Raw genomic sequence first — 17,028 nt, 5'->3', positions numbered from 1 at the left:
CACCCGATGTGCCTGCTCACCCGCTGCCCGGTCCCCACTTGCTTCGGTCTCACCAACCCCTTCCCTGCCCCCTTGCTGGCCTGAGATGGCTGTTGCCATAGCAACCCTGCTCATTCAATCCGAGGATAATGAAGCCAATGTGTTTTTCATTCCCATGAGCTAGACTGCAGGAGCAGCGTGGTGGTGGTGGTGATGTGTGTGTGTGTGTGTGTGTGTGTGTGTGTGTGTGTGTGTGTGTGTGTGTGTGTGTATGTGTGTGTGTGTGTGTTGGGGGTTTCCCTCTTGCCCCTCCTTCCTGTCTGGGGAAGAGACAGCAGGTGGAGCCTGACTAGCAGAGGGTCAGACACGGGCTTGTGAGAAAGAGATAAACCTTGAAGCCACCAAGTTCTTAGTCTACCATGGCAAGCACAGGCTGGGCAGTGCCAGCTGGAATGGCAAGTCCTTCTTGCCAACAGTCAGATCAGAAGTGGCTCAATGCCACAAAGAGTGAGTAGGATACAGGACCTGGGCAGAACAGGGCTCTACTTCTAGCTTGTGTCTCTGGTCTCTCTTTGGTACAATCAAGTTCCCCTAGTTCTTTTTGAGTTCTACCTCATTGCCTAACCATCTATAGGACCCAGGGGTCCGGAATCCCTTGCTTCTACAAACACACAGCCAAGGCTGGCAAGCCATACAGACCTGTTATCCATGCACTCAGACACTGAGACAATAGGACAGCTAAGAGCTGCAGGCTATCCTGGGTTACATACTGCCTCCAAGTCCAGATTGATTTGCATAACAAGACTGTCTTTAAGAAAAATAACTGGGCTGGAGAGATGGCTCAGAGGTTAAGAGTACTGACTGCTCTTCCAGAGGTCCTGAGTTCAAATCCCAGCAACCACATGGGAGCTCACAACCATCTGTAATGGGATCTGATGCTTTCTTCTGGCGTGTCTGAAGGCAGCGACGGTGTACTTGTAAGTGTACTTGTAACTACTTATACTTGTGTACGACGGTGTACTTGTAAGTAAGGTATACTTACATACATGAAATAAATAAATCTTTAAAAAAAAAGAAAGAAAAGAAAATAACTAACAGCAAATAAGTAAAGCCTGCCGACCTGTCAAAATAATTCTGACCTGTTGCTACCAATGACTATCTCTTTAGGTTGCTGTTGGGGGCAGGGGTGGTGGTAGCTGCACGCAGTAGGCTCTTTATAAATGTGTATCTCCCTTCTCTTCTTCCTCCATGTATCTCTGATCTCCAGCTCAGTGACAGCATCGTTTAGGAAGTGTTCCATAATGAGGCAGAAGTCGGCTGCTCTGACCATCTTGCCTTCTGCTAGCTCTGGGCATGCCTTTCCTTCCGGAAGGGAAACTGAGGCCTGAGCAGGGGTGGCCTGGCCAGCAGGCAGGGCTGTCTAAATGGAGTGGAGACACACTGGGGCCTCATGGCTCACAGTGGCCACCCTACCAGTCTCCCCAGTCTTCTCCCAGGCAGGAAGCCAAAAGGACTCCTGCAGAGCCTGGCCTGCCTCTCCCATAAGTCAATCACCTGGGAGGCCAGTGGCCCTCTGCCTCGCCAGGCTGACAGATGACGGGGAGGGAGAGGAAGCTTGCCAGGCAGCCAGTGGGGGTGGGAAGGCCAAGGTGGAAAAAATCAGAGCAGGGTTTGAAAGATGAAGAAATAAACCTGCCAGGAGGGAGACAGCCTCAATCTGTCCTCCATAAAGCTGTCTCAGGGCCACCAAGGACGTCGGCGGATGGAGGGGACCGGAGATAGCTCCTCCTGGAACCTCTGCTGCCCCCACAGCCCAGCTGGCCTCCAGATCTGACTTGGTGAGGGTTCCAAAGAGGGACCTGGCTGGGTTTCTGGGGCATAGCGGGTGACAGGAGGGGAAGGTGGGGGCCTGAGGCCTTTTTTATTTTTTTTTGGCTTTCCTAACCATTTGCACACAGATACAGAAGGCACTCGATACTGACATCTGGACCAAGTGAATGGAGGAAGGCATTGTCATGTTTGCAGTTAACAGAAAGAGCTTGGGCACAGCTGAGTTGGCTTCAGGGTGAACCACAGGCAACCTATGTCAAACTACAAAACTGAGCCTCTTGGTACCTAGCTCCCAGGCCCATGTAAATCCACCTTCTCTAGAAGCTTCCTTGTAGGGTGGGCACCTCCTCATGGCATCCTTGGTAGCACCCATCCTAGCAAGTGTGGGCAGGAGAAAACTAACTGTCACGTACTCTCATTCTCTCCTTGGGGCCATGAAGAACCCTGGTTTTTAAAAACAGTGACCCTCAAAATCTGCTCATGACGTACGATCAACAGATGAAAGGATCTTAGGAAGTGACAAGGCGGGGTAGGGGGTGGGGGGGAGGCGGGGAGCCCAGTGCAAGGCAAGAAGGAACCCTTGGGCAGAGTCAGGGCAGTTCTGTTTTTCTCCTTCCACTTCTGTGACTGTCAGGCTGGCCACAAGTAACACGCGTTACTAAGGAAAACAGGACATTATTAAAATCGGCAACGAAGATGTGGCTCCCACTAAATGCTGCTGCCTTCCTGAGTTTATGGCACAAACTCAAAGAAACCCAGGTTGCATCAGACAGTGAACACCACTCAGAATCTTTCTCTGAGACCCGCAGTCCCAGAAGAAGACTGTGTCAGCCTTGTCTTTACTGTGTGACACTGGTCATGCTCTGTCCTTCTCTGTGTGCCGATGTGCTTCCTGAACTTGCCTTCTCACTTCACAGGCTGTGCATGAAGACAAAGGGGTCTTGACAGATTATATCTAAAGTGCAAGTAAGGCTCAGAGAGCTTCTTCTATGAGTGGGCCACTGTCGGGCTGGAGGGCAGCTGAGGTACTTCTCAGGCAGGGTGGAGGAGTCTGGCCCTGACTCAGGAGGCTGGGGACCAGCTGAAGAGCCACTGTTTACAGTGGAAACAGCCTTGGAGCAGGCTCACTTTTCCACTGTTTTTGTGGCACTGCTTTGGGGGGTGGGGTGGGGTGGGGGTGGTGCAGGGCTTCCTGAGAGCGGGCCAGCTTACCAAGGCCGCATGGAGCCCAGCCCCGTGTCGGCCTCCAGCAGGAAACACATGTTTTCATTTCACAGGTCCTGCTAGGCAGTGTGTGCAGGCTGGGCTGCACGGAGACTCAGGATGTCACTCCTCCAGCAGCTTCAGCCACAGGTACCCATCATATTTCACGCTGCGAGCAGCTGAGCACCCAGGAGCACTCTGCAGACCACAACCCAGGCTGGCAAATTTCCAACCCAGTGGAACTGTTCTAGGCCCAGGGTGGCAGCAATGCCAGTGGACCACTGCACACTTATAACGGGCCAGCCAGGGCGGCAGCCTCAACGTCTAGGGGTAAAAGAAGGATTTCACTGTCTCTTGCTCTGATCCTGGTGAGCTGTTCCGGGTTTCATGCATCGTCTTTGGCTTGAGGTCAGAGACATGCAGGAAGAGATCTCCCTCGGGAGAACAGGTGCAGACTGGAGCTGTGGCGGATAGAGGCCAGAGCTATGCATTTACTCTAAGGGCTCTGGGCCTTTCTAGACAAACACTTCTCAACTCCAGGCCTTGGTTTCCCCCCAAGGCAGGAGACACTCAATGGCTGCATCCTCAGAGTCCCTGGCCCTTAACATCTCCATTTGGCTTGTTCAATGAGCTCTTTACCACCCTAGCATCCCATCTCTGATGAACAGTTTGAACATGCTAGTCCCCACCCGTACTAGACTTCCATTTTAAAGGCTGGGCTTGCAAGAGGGCAACTATTCTGTAGAAGGGGTTCCCAACATGAATATCCCCTCCATGGAAACTGAGAAGAAATAGCCTTGTGTTCTTCTACTAACTCAACGTTCACTGGCTCCCCACTGCCCATCAAACAAAGGTGTGCCCACAGGGCTTTGTCCTGTGACAGGCCTCCTAGGAGTCTCTCTGGAGCTCTACCTGAGTGCTCAGCTATGGGACTAGCTTTGGCTTTCTTCCTGATGTCTCATGTTCTATCCAGTTCAGCATGGCTTCTCCCTGTGCCTCTCATAGGAGCTGTGGGTCTCAGGCAGCCCTACAGAAGACTCTCTTTGGTTCTGCAGCTACAGTAAACTGGGTACATTGACTACCTTAGAGGATGCTAAGAAGGCTCCTACCTGGGTGTCCTGTGCCACAGCTGACAGCATGGGATATGCTGGCCATTTTGGTATTCCTGGATAAGGCTAGCTCCCACTGGATGGCAAGGATCCATCCTCCCTCTTTATTACTCTACACACTTTCTTCCTGGACTTACCCCGACTAGTCAGAAAATAAGATGAGCCGAGCCCAGGTGCTTTGCAGATAGCATTGCTGTGGCTCTCCAAGCAGCTCCCTGTCTTATGGGAACTAACAGGGAGCCAGCCCTATCCCTGTAAAGATGCAGGTGGCTCCCTATGCCCATGGTTGAGGCTGGGGCTCAGGCCTGAAAGTCAGGTGGGGCCAGTTCACATTCTGGCTCTGCCTTCCACTGGGTGTGTGGCCATGGGTGGAGTGCTTAGCGTAGCCATCAGTGCCTTAGTTTACAAACAATTTGTGGTTGGTGTTAAGTCCCGCCCCCCTCCCCAAGCAGAGTCTTACTATTTAGTCGGAGTTAGCTTCAAACTTGAGGTAATCCTCCTTTGGCGCAGTCGGAGTTAGCTTCAAACTTGAGGTAATCCTCCTTTGGCGCCGGCAATGCTCTGAACTGTAGGCGAGTACCCCCACGCCAGGGTTAAAACAAACATCTAGGAAGTTTAAGTTAGATGGCGTACACAAAGAAATGAGAGCAAGTACTAACCAATACAGCTACCATTAAGGCTCTCCTGACACACAGCGCATAGTCTCAAGCAGTCATGTGCACCCCACACGGTGACACCTTGACTGACTGCTAAATTTGGGTTCAGTGGCCTTGGGCAAGTCACTTGCGCTCACCATTTAGCCATCAAAGTAGATTCTTAAAATTCTTCCTCAGTCCCCTCCTATGCCTCTGGTTACCTCAGTGCCAGAGCTAGCAGGGTGTCCTCCGTTCCTGCAGCCCTCTAACCTATTTTCACAGGGGCCACGCCCTATGCCTTCACAGCTTGGAGGCCTCTGAGGAAGGATGCCCGGGCACTGGTCAGTGCATTCTGGGGCAGAGCCGGGAGATCTGGGAAACTCACATAGTTCAGTGTCAGACGATGCCTCTCCCTGGAGCTCTGTGTTCATTTAAACACCCGAATTATCACACGGCCCACAGCTCAAGGCTGGAGATCGCTTGCTTCCTTTCTGTTATAAAGGGCTTGCTTCCAGGAAGAGACATTCTCTAACTACAGGTAGGCAGCGCTGTACCTAGTTGGGGTTAAGTCCAGGAAGAAAGTATGTAAAGAGTAATAAAGGGGCCTGATTGAGGGATTGATTGATTGATGTATTGATGGGCAGGGTCTCATGTAGCCAAGGCTAGCCTCTAACCCGTATACCAAATAATGGATAATGATACAAGTTTTTAAGAGCCTGTGTCTTATTCAGATTTGTGTCCACAAAGCTGCTTGAGGGTCCTGCACTACATTTCAGCATGGGATGAGTTTACCTCAGAGTTACACAGCGTAGCTCAGTTTCCTCACCTGTAAACCAGGGGTAACTCCAATCCTCACCTGCCAGGGGGCTGTCGGAAAAGGCTGATGTCATTGCTGTTCCATCACTAATGACTACCCTCGCAGGGACTGATGACTCCGCTGTCCTTTGCCCTTCAGAGACAGAGAGCTATAAAAGTTGTTTTTCTCCTGTCCTGTAGGGTGAGTAAGTATCTCTGGGGTACCAAATACTGTGTACAAATCACCCCAGAGGGGCTGCCCCACACTGACCCCCCACTCTGAAGCCAAGCTCTCGGTACCTCTTCTCCCTTGAACCTGTAAGCCCAGGTGAGAGAGATGCATGGCTCAGGAGGAATATGTCAGGTCTGGAGGAATGTGGTGCTAGAGCCTGGGAGGGTGGCCTTACCCAGCAGGCACTGCTTACCCAGCATGCACTGTTTACCCTGGGCTCCAGTGAACTCTGCTGAGATGCCCTGGCTTCCACCCTGTCGCTTAGGCCTGGCTTCATTTCTCATCGCTCTACTTCTGTGTTCTGCCCTGGCTTTTCAGCACCTCCACAGACACCCCAGTGTTTGTTCTGTACCCCCGATTCCACCAGCGTTTATGCAGTGACTACTGTATGCTGCTCTTTCCTATCACACATAATAAGCCAAGTACAACCCATATAAACGATAGGTTCTCTCACACACTTAGGATGGTGAGTGCAGCGGGGAGAGACTGGTTGTGCGGAGCTCGGGTGGTAGTCCCACATGAACTATTGAGCTGGGTCTCCACCCAGTATGAGGCATAGTCACTCATGAGGCCCCACACCCAAGGTTGGCTCTGTAAGTGAGATGCCAGTAGTCAGAGGAGCTCTGTCCTCTCTTCTGAGTTACAGCATCACCCAGGCCTTGACATCATCCTAGGTGGAATGAGGCATCAAGGCCTTAGCACTAAAAATTCCTTCTCTGCCACTTGCAAGGGTCTAGCCACCTAATTAGAACAGGTCCAGCCTTCCCACATTGACCTATGAACTCTGCTGAGCATAACCACGGGTTAGGAAATTGAGGACAGTTTGGTTACTTGCATGAAGATTGTTGGCGAGCCTTCATGAGAGCTGGCCTGGCTTGGCCCAGAGACTGGGGCTCAGGACCGGTTGCTGATGTACAGGTAGCAGGCCCTGCCTTGGGGATGGCAGAAAGCCACTGAACCTGATGTTCAGTCCCAGAGGGAATGGGACTGAAAGCTAGTCTTGTGGGGACACCTGATTGTCATAAGGCTTTCTAGGCATAAGAGTCCTTACATCACAAAAGCCTTTGGTTTATCAGTGCAAAATTGAAGCCACAGGCAATAACAGGTCTTGCCCACAATTTCCCAGTAGAACCATGTGATCTCTAGGCCATTTCCCCTCTGTAGGCACTGGTACACACCAGACTGGAATGACCATAGGTTTTATATGAGGCTACCTGTTAAAACTCAGAGGCCTGGAGCTGTTGAGATGGCTTAAGGGGGAAGTGCTGGCTCTTGTGTAAGTACAAGCATGAGGACGTGAGTTCAGATCCCCTGCACCCATCTAAGAAGGCAGGCACAGTGGTGCACCTTTGCAATTCCAGCACTGAGCTAGCAAAGAGACAGATCATCAAACTCCCTAGCCAACCAGCCTAAGGAAGTTGGCAAGCTCTGGGCTCAGTGAGAGGTCTTGCCTCAGAAGAAGGGCGGAGCGTGACTGAGGAAGACACTTAAAGTCAACCCTCTATTTCCACCTGTACATGCAGACACATACAAGAACTGCATGCACACGCACACACATGCACACAGACACACAGACACACACACACACAGACACACAGACACACACACACATACAGACACACACATGCACTTTGGAGACTTGGGCTCATGCAACAGCAGTCCATAGAATGTAGCTCTAAGAGACAGCCCAAGAATTTGGATTTAACTCAAGTCTGAAATAAATAATCCTTGAATGCTGGCAGGCTTGGCAAGTGCTGCTAACATACCCATGTATGAGTCTAAAACTTCCTGCTCACAGGAGGACTTTGAGGAGGGGGTAGTATGTAGAGGGTTTCACAATGAGGAAACCTCATTGAATGCTCCTGTCTGGTGGAGCGGCATCCCTGTTGGGACAGGAGTCTGTGGAACTCAGTTCATAAAGGGGATGGGTGTTGCCCAGCTCTTGCTATGGGTAGGGGAGGAAGGGGCAGGGAGCTAAAGACAGATCCCTCTGTTCACAATGACCCGGCTCCTAAGTGGCAAAGCAAGGACTTGAACCCAGCACATTTGTCCCTAAAACACATGCTTCAACCAGATGTCACACTATATCAATCACTCCAAACCATGGGGGTAAAATTGGCATTGGGCATTGAGCATTCCAGTGACCAAATCGCCATAGGAAGAGCCGATGGAGGTGGCTGTGATACGGGTGACCCCTATTAGCCGTCATTAAGGCCACTAAGAAAAGCCACATACATAAAGGAGGTTTGGATCATCTACAAAAAGGAAATACGTTGTCTTCATGTTTTGGCTCGTGAGGGATCACTCCCAGGGTCACTCTTTGCCACCCAAAAGCTTTTGGACTTGGGTGTGTGGTGACTAGGAGACAACAGAGTACAGAATGTTGGCTCTCATTGGAGAGAAAGGCAGGGTAAAGGGGCTTCAAAGGGACGTGTGGAGGGGAGAGGACCTCTCAATTGTCATTTTGAGCTAGACGGCCCTACAGAGTAGAGTGGCCAGATAGAAGGGTACTTACTACAAGAGAATACCACAGAGATTACCAAGCTGACATAGACCCCCGGACTCTGAAAAACCTCCAAAGAGGGTCCCTGACATCTGAGGGGAAAGTTATGCTCTTGCAAACAAACTGCAGAGGAGGAGACATGCTGGACAGGAGATACGGATGAGAGGGGTGACCTTCTGAATGACCCAAGGGGCATGTTCTCTATTAAGTGGCACAATCTCAGGGGCAGAGTCACCAGCAGCCAGAGTGGACAGATGCCACTGGGACCACACAGAGGCCATTGCCCTTTGATTTTCTTTGTACTGAGATGGACCCAGAGCTGAGAAATCCACTGAGGGACCCAACCCTAGAAAGCAGGAGCTCAACAGGCAGATGCATGCCTTGGAGTACCAATACTATTACCTACCAAGTCTACACACAGCCTCAGAGCTCATCTCAGCCCTCCAGACACTGAAAGAGCTACACAGATGAAGCCCTGTTGCCATCCCTGGGAAGCTGAGGACACATGGACTTCCTAAGACACAGGAGTGCCTAAATCCTGCACTAAATCACTAGTACTCAAAGGGGAAGACAGCAGACAGCTGGCTTAAAGGAACAGGAGCAAGCAAAAACCAAGGGATTGGGGTTCTAGGACTTTAGAAACAGGGTCTGCGGAATGTTAGTGGGCAGAGAGGGAGTTTCCAACTCAGTATACACTCAACACAGCGAGAGGCGGCAAGCCCAAGGCAGAAGAAGCCTTGGAGGGGAGAGAGCCAGCACCTGAACCTCCCATGGCTCACCACAATGTCAGCCAAGTGCAGCGGGAGGGGCTTGATGGCAACAGAGGACAATGTGCTCTGCTGCCAGATGCAAGCCCGGGGGTGGGGGTGGAGGGTTAATACCTGCATTTGGAGAGCCCCCCACCAGGCCAGCAGGGGCAGGCCCTGACCCTCTCTTTAGGCTCATGAAGTCTTCCTTGATACCAGCACCTTCTATCCTCCCCAGAGCCTGTGTTGGAGGGCACACACCCTCAGGACACCTCTGCAGTTTAGAATGCTTGCTGGGAAGTGAGAGGTATGGAGGTCAGACACACTCTTTTCCTGGAAGGTCAGGGTTCAACTCTCTCAGCCCCCTGTTTAGAGGCTAAGAGGGATGAGGGCAAGGGCAAAGTCATGTACTCACGCTTGTAATCGTTGTTTGGGGCTCTGGATCCCGGGGTTACCTGAGCTCACTGTGGGAGATGGGAGAGAATCCACATAGGGTCTCCTTCTAGATATAGTGAATTTCTACTCTAAGCATTTCTGCCATAATTCTGGTGACTTCATCCATTTTCAGGCCCAGGCTCTGCCAGCTCCTCCCTCCCCCAACAAGGCCTTAGTTCTTACCCCTAACTGCAAAATGAGGACACCAGACCCTCCAAGCCTCCACTGGCTGCCGTCTCCTCAAGAGCCACACCGGTGGCAGAACACGGAGATCTGTGTGCACCAAGCAAGCACACGGAAGATTTCGAAGATTCAATATGAAACACAAATGTAAATGTAAATGCTCTGTGGACCTGACAGATTATCATTTCGATACACAATCAGTGTGAAACGGGGGTGGTTCCCAGAGGGTGTGGTGAGAGCACAGGAGAGGAAGGGCCTAGACTTCAGAGGAGGGAACAAGCACTCAGGGCACTCAGGACACAGACGTCTGGCCTCGCTTCATACAGGAAGCATGGATTGAAGCAGGCCTCAAAGAGGCCAGGAGGCAGAATCAGGAAAGGGCACTGCTGGATAAAGACCACAGGGCAAGGTGCAGTGTGGAAAGGCACAGGGAGGGCCAGGGGAGCTCCAGCCCAGGGCACTGGCAGAGGCTGGCCTGTGATGTGGCTAGGAAAGGAGGTGGTGGCCAGAGGGCAGCAGCTACCATGCCAGGCTAACTATGCCAGGTACACAGTCGGCACTTCCAGGAAGATACCAGCCAGAGACTCTCCCGGGGGTGACCAGGTCACTGATATTCCTAGGTCTGTAGTTCTCTGGTAGCTCACCTCCAGCTTCCCCTCAGGAGAGGACAATTTACTTATTCATGAGCACACATTCACTCCCATCAGGCAGCCAGTTCCTGCACACCTCACTTCTAATTATAGCAAAGATTTCAATAACACTGCAGGAAAACGCCAGGTTTCCAAAGACCCTGATGGTGGGGGCGGGTCCCTCGTCTTCATCTATGGGCTAGGAGGTCCTCCTCCATTCCAAGTGGCCAGCATAGCAGGACCAAGTGAGAGAGAAGATAGTGTAGTCCTACTTCCAGTCACCTAAGCAACGCTGCCTCCTAGCATCTGTGAATGGCAATGTCAGCCTGTGGACCAATGCTGTACCCTGCGCTATGGCCAGCAGCACCGCCTTCCTGGGTCTGCATACCAGCTTCCTCGGGTACCTGCTTCAAGGGAGAAACAGAGCCCAGTAAGCCAGGCCAAGGGTGTCCTGTTCAGGAACCCAGGAGGTATCGGCTCTGCTGAGACTGGATTAGAAGACAGAGCAGAGGAACTGTTGGGCACGTGCCAAGGAAAGAGCGGCTCTGATGATGAAGGAGGATAGGGGTAAGGGGAGACTGGGCTTGGCTGGCCAGTCTGGACAGAGTAGGGAGAGTGGCCATACTAAGAAGGAGAGAGTCATGAGTGGTATCTGGGCAAAGGAGAACCAAGGAGAAGGATGGAGATAATGCAGTCCTTGGGAAAGGTGGGGCAGAGATGGAAAATCTGACCAGCAGATGGTGCCTATGTGTGAGACCCTGCCCCTAAGAGGCAGAGGTACCATCAAGACCCAGACTGGCCACACCAGCTCAGCCTCAGGACCCTCTCCCACTCTGTTTGGTTCTGTACCAAGGCCACAGGGCCAGTCCAGGCATCAGCTACTGTGGCATTGCATCCTGCCAGGCTCATCTTCCTGTGGCCCTCCCCAGAGGTCCACTGTGGAGAGCATCATGCCCCTGCTTAGACTCAGGGACATTCCAGGACCCCAGGCCATGGCCCAAACCCAAGTGCAACTCCAGCTTACGTGCACTCTTTTTGTTTGTTTGTTTGTTTTTTCGAGACAGGATTTCTCTGTGTAGCCTTGGCTGTCCTGGAACTCACTCTGTAGACCAGGCTGGCCTCGAACTCAGAAATGCTGGAATTAAAGGCGTGTGCCACCATGACCAGCAATTACGTGCACTCTTGATAGCTCTGACTCCTAGAAGGCTGAAGCTGAAGATGCCCAGGGGCTCTGGCCCTCCTGCCCAAAGTGCACTGAGTCAAACTGTCCTGCCACTTAGAAAGTGACTGAAGCAACACATCACCTGGCTGTCACTCCATAGTGCAAAAGAACTATAGCCTGCACCACATCCTTCACTGCTGTCAGCTCACTAGCAACCAAGATGGTCTAGTCACTCAGTAAAATATCTCCAGGGCAGCCCCTGTGTGCCAGGCATTGGGACACAGCCACGAAACACTTGTCTCATCTGCATCTACCCTTAACCTACTTTACAGTGGCAAGTCTGAGTTCAGAGGGAGGCAGTGACTTCCCAGAGTCACCTGGATGATGGCCAAGAATGAGACTTCTCCCTGTTGCAGGTGCTGACCACAGCTCCTGCCCCCACCCCCACCCACTGTTTCTAGGACACAAAGGTATCGATTACCAGCCCTACCTTGGAAAGGGTTTCTTTTCTTTTTCCACCAAGGCTTTCTGCCCACCTCCATTTTTTTTTTTTTTTTAAAGAATAAACTTGAAGCCATTCCCATGATTAATTACCAGCTGCCTAATGCTCTGCCACTGGCAATTTCTGGAAAGGGAATGAATTACCTTGAAAAACATCCGAAAAGAGAACCCACCGTGAAGGAGAATCAAAAAGGTTACCTGGCAGTCCATGTGGACTCTTCTAGCTGGACTGGACTGCTGGTAGGCCCCTCTGAAGAGGGGAGCAGGGTGGCTGGCCCTATTATAGAGGGGCATGTGCAGCCTGGTGGGGAGTGGGGCAAAGCCTCTGGCTCCAGAGAGCAGTATGGGGAAGCTGAAGAAGCAGAGGTGGAGGTTGCTTTCTCTGTATCTATATAAACCCTCTCTGGTCTCTGTCCTCTGACATCACATGTTGCTTAATTCCTATAGATGTCAGTTCAAATCCCCACTCCACCACTTACAGCTCAATGGGGTTTTTAAACTGCAGAGCCCCTGGAAAATAAGGCATTATACAAACCTCCTCCAGGGACTTGGGGGATGGGGATGGGGAATGGGGGGTGGTGTATTGTAAGTGCACAGCCAAGGTAACAGAAGAGCAAAAGTTTAGCCCCACTAGAGGCTTCCAAGCATTCTGGCCAGCCTGTCTGCCATGATGGCGATGTTTATGCTCATTTTGGGATAAGGACACTCACTCTTGCTGTAGGGGTTTGGCCGACGACCTACAGTCATATAGCTGGGTAGCAGAGATCTGGGGTTCCTGCAGCAGAAAGGGTGCCAAAGTCCAGGTCTCCATTTGTCCTGGTACCTACCAGCCCCACTCTGGGACCCCTGGAACACCGTACTTCACAGAAAAGCTCCAGCCAGCTGGGCAGGGATCTCTACTCTCCCAGAGTAGCCCAGGGACATGATGCCATGAGACAAAGGGCTCTGGGCCAGCAAGCATCTGTGTAAGACTTCTGCACCCTCTGGGTTGAGAGCCAGAGAACCAAAGAGTAAATAGAGATTACACAGGTATCTTTGGTGTATGCCAAGTGTGATCAACTCTGAAATGCCATCCTGGGATGAGACACACTGGTGTCCTGGCTGGAGGCTCTATTCTGAGGCTTAGTCCCCATCACTCTGACAAGCTCCCCAAGGGATGGGCCTATAATATCCCCATCATGCCAGGTGGCTTGTTTGTACCCATCCTGGTACTGGCAGGTCCTCAAAGGAAGAGCATGGTGGGGCATGTGGGGATGGGGGGGGGGTCCCTGTGCACATCCCTCGTCATGCCACTCCCATTTGACAGACATGTAAACTGAGGTAGAGAGCTCAAGGTTCCTGTGGACAAGTGCCAGAGTCACACTCTGAAGCTAGCAGTGGTCACCGTGGCACTGAGCATGCCTCTTGGCCATTCAGGTCACTTTTGGGGATACCCATGTTCCTCCGGTGTTCAGGGTCACCATTGTGTGCATAGTGTCCCTGTGCAGAGGCTGGAATGCCAGGCCTACATCCGGCACTCTCCACTCTGCCTCATCAGCTATTTGAGAAACATCAAGTCAGAGGCTATGGAGCCTGAGCCGAAGGGAGCACTTGCCAGGACACAATGGCATCCAGGTGGTGGCACTGGGCCCCACTGCGAGGGCTGAGAAGGCCTAGCATGACTCAGACTGATAGAGGACCCCAGCCCTGCCTCTGGGAGCCATAAAGCAGTAATGTGCACCTACCTCAGTGAGCCGAGAGACACTAGTGTTCCTGCGCTGGCCAGCCACTCACAGCTCTTCCACTTCACTCAAGGTCCATCCTCCTGCAAAGAGAAGGCGTGGTTAGTGTGTCCGGCTCCTGCAGGGCCCCACGCAATGCTGAGCACATGGCCACAACTGATACCAGAGGGAAAGGTTAGCAGGCAGCACAAATTGACAGACAGGAGCCGCAAGGGGTGTGTCATGGGGTAAAAGGCAGGACCAGACACCCCACCTCAGCAGACATCAGTCTCCCAGTCCAATGGATCTCCACCGCTTGCCCCTCTCTCCTTCTAGAAGACCCGAGAGGAAGTGGTGACACTCCCTCATTCACTCAACAAACATGGCATGAATGCCCAGGCTGAAACAGTGGTTGGTTGCTGCTTCAACAGCTAGTGACGAAACACTAAATCTCAGTAGTATCTAATGTAGAGAAGAAGTGCAGGGCCTACCCCACAGAGACTCAAGGGGTGGAGTGATTAGGAATGTGAAGGATCAATCAGAAAGGCAGGCCAAGATCCAGGGGGCAGTATCTGTGTAGAAGGGACAGCAGAAGCGAAGTGTCTAGATTGTGTGGAGGTATAGAGCTAAAGGGAATGGAAGGCCTGAACTTCTGGCAGAGATGAAGGGAGGGCAGAAACAATTAGAGAGAGAATGATCCCAATTCCAATTTGGGAAGAGCTCCCATGGATGCTGAGGGAAAAGAACTTGGATGAGAAGAACGAGGTAGGCAGACCAGTCAGGGGCTGCTCCAAGATCTCTGAGGGCAGAGCATATCTGCAGAATGGTTAGTTCTGCTGGCGACAGGGTGACATGGGGCAGGGTTATCCTCACTGTGTGGTCTCTGGCTGCCTTCCACTGCCCCGGGAGCTCATAGGTACCCAGGAGGCTTTCTGGTAGAGTGAGAGATGCAGACCATCATCCACTTCAGGTTCTGGCTCTGGGAAAGCAGATCTGTGGTTAGAAGCAAGCGTTGCGCCTCCTTGGGCCAGCCTGCTGGCCTCTGAGTCCTAGGAATGCAGGCACCAGGGCAGCATGCCTCTCAGAGCAGGGAGGCCTGGCTGACGGTGGGACAGATGGTGCCAGCCCTGCATCCTGGCTTCTACTCCTGTCCATCCCAGGCTCTCTCGCTGTCCAGCAGGCACAGCTGCCAGAGACTCCTGAGCTCTGGAGTTTAGGGTACAGCCTCTAGTCAGAAGAACTTGGTTCAAACCTCAGGCTCACCCTATCTCTAAAAACGTGTGTCTGGCATATAGTTCCTAAACCTCCCCGCCTGTTTCTTCATTTGTAGGGACATAGGTTCATGTGTCCCGATGAGACACAGGTTGTGTAAGGCAGTGCATATAGGGTGTGGACCTTTATCTACTAGAGGTGATGTGGATCCTCCTGTAGGGGCCAGTGTAGAGTTCTATACAGCAAGAATCCCAGAGCCACCAGTCAAGCCAATGGGTCACCTCTTAGACTCTGGCTCTGAGAGTCCTACTTTGAGAACATAAATAGTCCTTAGTTTCTGTAGTTGCAATGCTCCATTTTACAGAAGAGGAAACTGAGGACCAGAGTTTCATACACAGCAGCCGCTGGGCTGGGCTGGGCTGGGCTGGGAAGGGAGTGGGCCTCTTGCCTCCTGCCACCCACAGCCCAGGCGTTTCCTGAAGTCTAGTTGGCCAGCAGAGCCGCTGACAAAGAGAAAATGATTATTTTGGCAGTGGAGACAGAAGCCGGAGTGGAAAGGCCTTGCTCACTTAGTGGGTGTTATCCAGGCCTTAAGGATGCACCCCTGCCAGGCCTGCTGCTCAGGGTGCATGGCTCTCACTCGGGCACCCGGCTCAGCATAGACACACGCCTCCATCCCCTGAAGCCGGTGTGACAGGGGCAAACAGGCTGGAAAGGAAATGGGGGCAGGTGGAGGACACTGAATTTGAGCTCTGGCCTGGGTCAGGGGTATGAGCCTGCATTATATCTGAAGAGATAGGAGCTGGAGACTAGTGTTTATTGAATCCATACTGTGGGGTCACGATGGCTGAAATTAGCTTCAGAAAAATGCTCTTTAATTTATGTTCAAGGCCCAGAGAAGTTCCCCAACTGTCTAAGGTCAAGCAGCTACTACAGAGTTAATAAACATAACAGCCTGGCCCTGGAAGTCATACAGTAGCCCTGCTCAGGCCCCTCACCCAACAGAAGGAGGCTCAGATAACCAGGAGCCTGCATGAGGCTGTGGACACAGAAGAGGCATGATGCCTGGCCCACTCAGTCCTGCTTGTGTCCTCTGCTCTGGCTCCCAGCCTACTGTGAGCTTGGACACCTAGGAAGGCCAAGGATAGAAGACAAGAGGTAACTTGTCCTTGGCTGCTCCCAGACAGTACAAACCACAGGGTAAATAGCAGGTCTGAAAGGCACTGTCTTCTTCCTCAAAGGCCTTTGGTATCACGGAGGCTTGTGGGCAGCAGGAGCTCACCCTGGTTTCCTGTGGATGGGGACCCATGGGGAGTGGGGGTGAGACTCCAACCACAGGGCAGCGTCCACCAGTGACAGAGAAGGCCATACAGATCCACGCCCATCTTGGTGAGCAGGATTCCAAAGCTCCAGTCAGGGAATGTGGTTGTGGGAGGTTCCATCACAGCGAGAGAGTGAGCATACCCTGGTCGGTCTTGCACAAGGCAGAGATAGATCACTTGGGGATGGAACTGTCCCAGGGCCAAGATAGATTCCCTCAACCATTGCCAATTTACTATCTTCATCTATTCCAGGGATCCCCAGGAAGAACTGGGCGTTGTTTTGGTGGAGACTACAGTCTGGATTGAAACCCTGGCTTGGTCTCTGTGGTTAAGTCTGGTTTTTCTATTTACTGCTGGGTCATCCTGAGCAAGTTACTCAGCCTCTCTCAGCCCCTATCTCCTTTCTAAATAAGGGATAGCATTTGCTCAAGCTACACATCTACAATGGAGGCTCCAGGCTGCGGTGGATCTTGGGCTAAGCATGAACATACCTAGGCCAAGAGTAGGCAGAAGGTCAGTCCTTACAGTGTGTGGGGCAGTCCGGCCTGCAACCCTGAGGGCTGAGCCAGATATGAGGTGCTCACAAGATGTGGAGGAAGAGTTCTAAGAATGGCAGACACAGCACCTTTGGGAGTCCCGAACTGCTCCAGTCACAAGTGGGTTAGTGGGCACAGAACTATCACACGGGCTCACCCATTCCCAGAAGACCTGGTACAATGGCAAGGACTCCCCACACCCCCCAACTTTTGGTACCCGATCTGGATAGAAAACTCATCCTACCCCTTTTTACAGATGGGCCCGATGTTGCAGAGCTGATCTGCTAATAGCTGGGGGTAAGGAATGGGTGCCCCC

The 17,028-nt window shown here is 52.2% G+C and overlaps 1 protein-coding gene and 1 non-coding gene across 5 annotated transcripts in view; both read right to left on the bottom strand.

Moving 5' to 3' along the window:
* Zmiz1 (zinc finger, MIZ-type containing 1) overlaps window positions 1-17,028 on the bottom strand; it is a 208,869-nt gene that overhangs the window by 116,253 nt on the left and 75,588 nt on the right. For all 4 annotated transcript variants that reach the window (XM_006519134.4, NM_183208.4, NM_001310666.1 and 1 more), the window contains exon 3: window positions 13,667-13,746. The gene's annotated coding sequence lies outside the window, so the exon portion shown is untranslated. The remainder of the gene's footprint in view (window positions 1-13,666; window positions 13,747-17,028) is intronic.
* Window positions 15,968-16,052, bottom strand: Mir3075 (microRNA 3075). Its single transcript, NR_037236.1, has one exon. It is a non-coding gene; the product is annotated as a microRNA 3075 (primary transcript).

The sequence above is a fragment of the Mus musculus genome, chromosome 14, assembly GCF_000001635.26.
Source record: "Mus musculus strain C57BL/6J chromosome 14, GRCm38.p6 C57BL/6J".
Classification (NCBI taxonomy): Eukaryota; Metazoa; Chordata; class Mammalia; order Rodentia; family Muridae; genus Mus; species Mus musculus.
The sequence above is the reverse complement of the archived record's forward strand: the minus strand, read 5'-3'. Positions and strand labels throughout refer to the sequence as shown.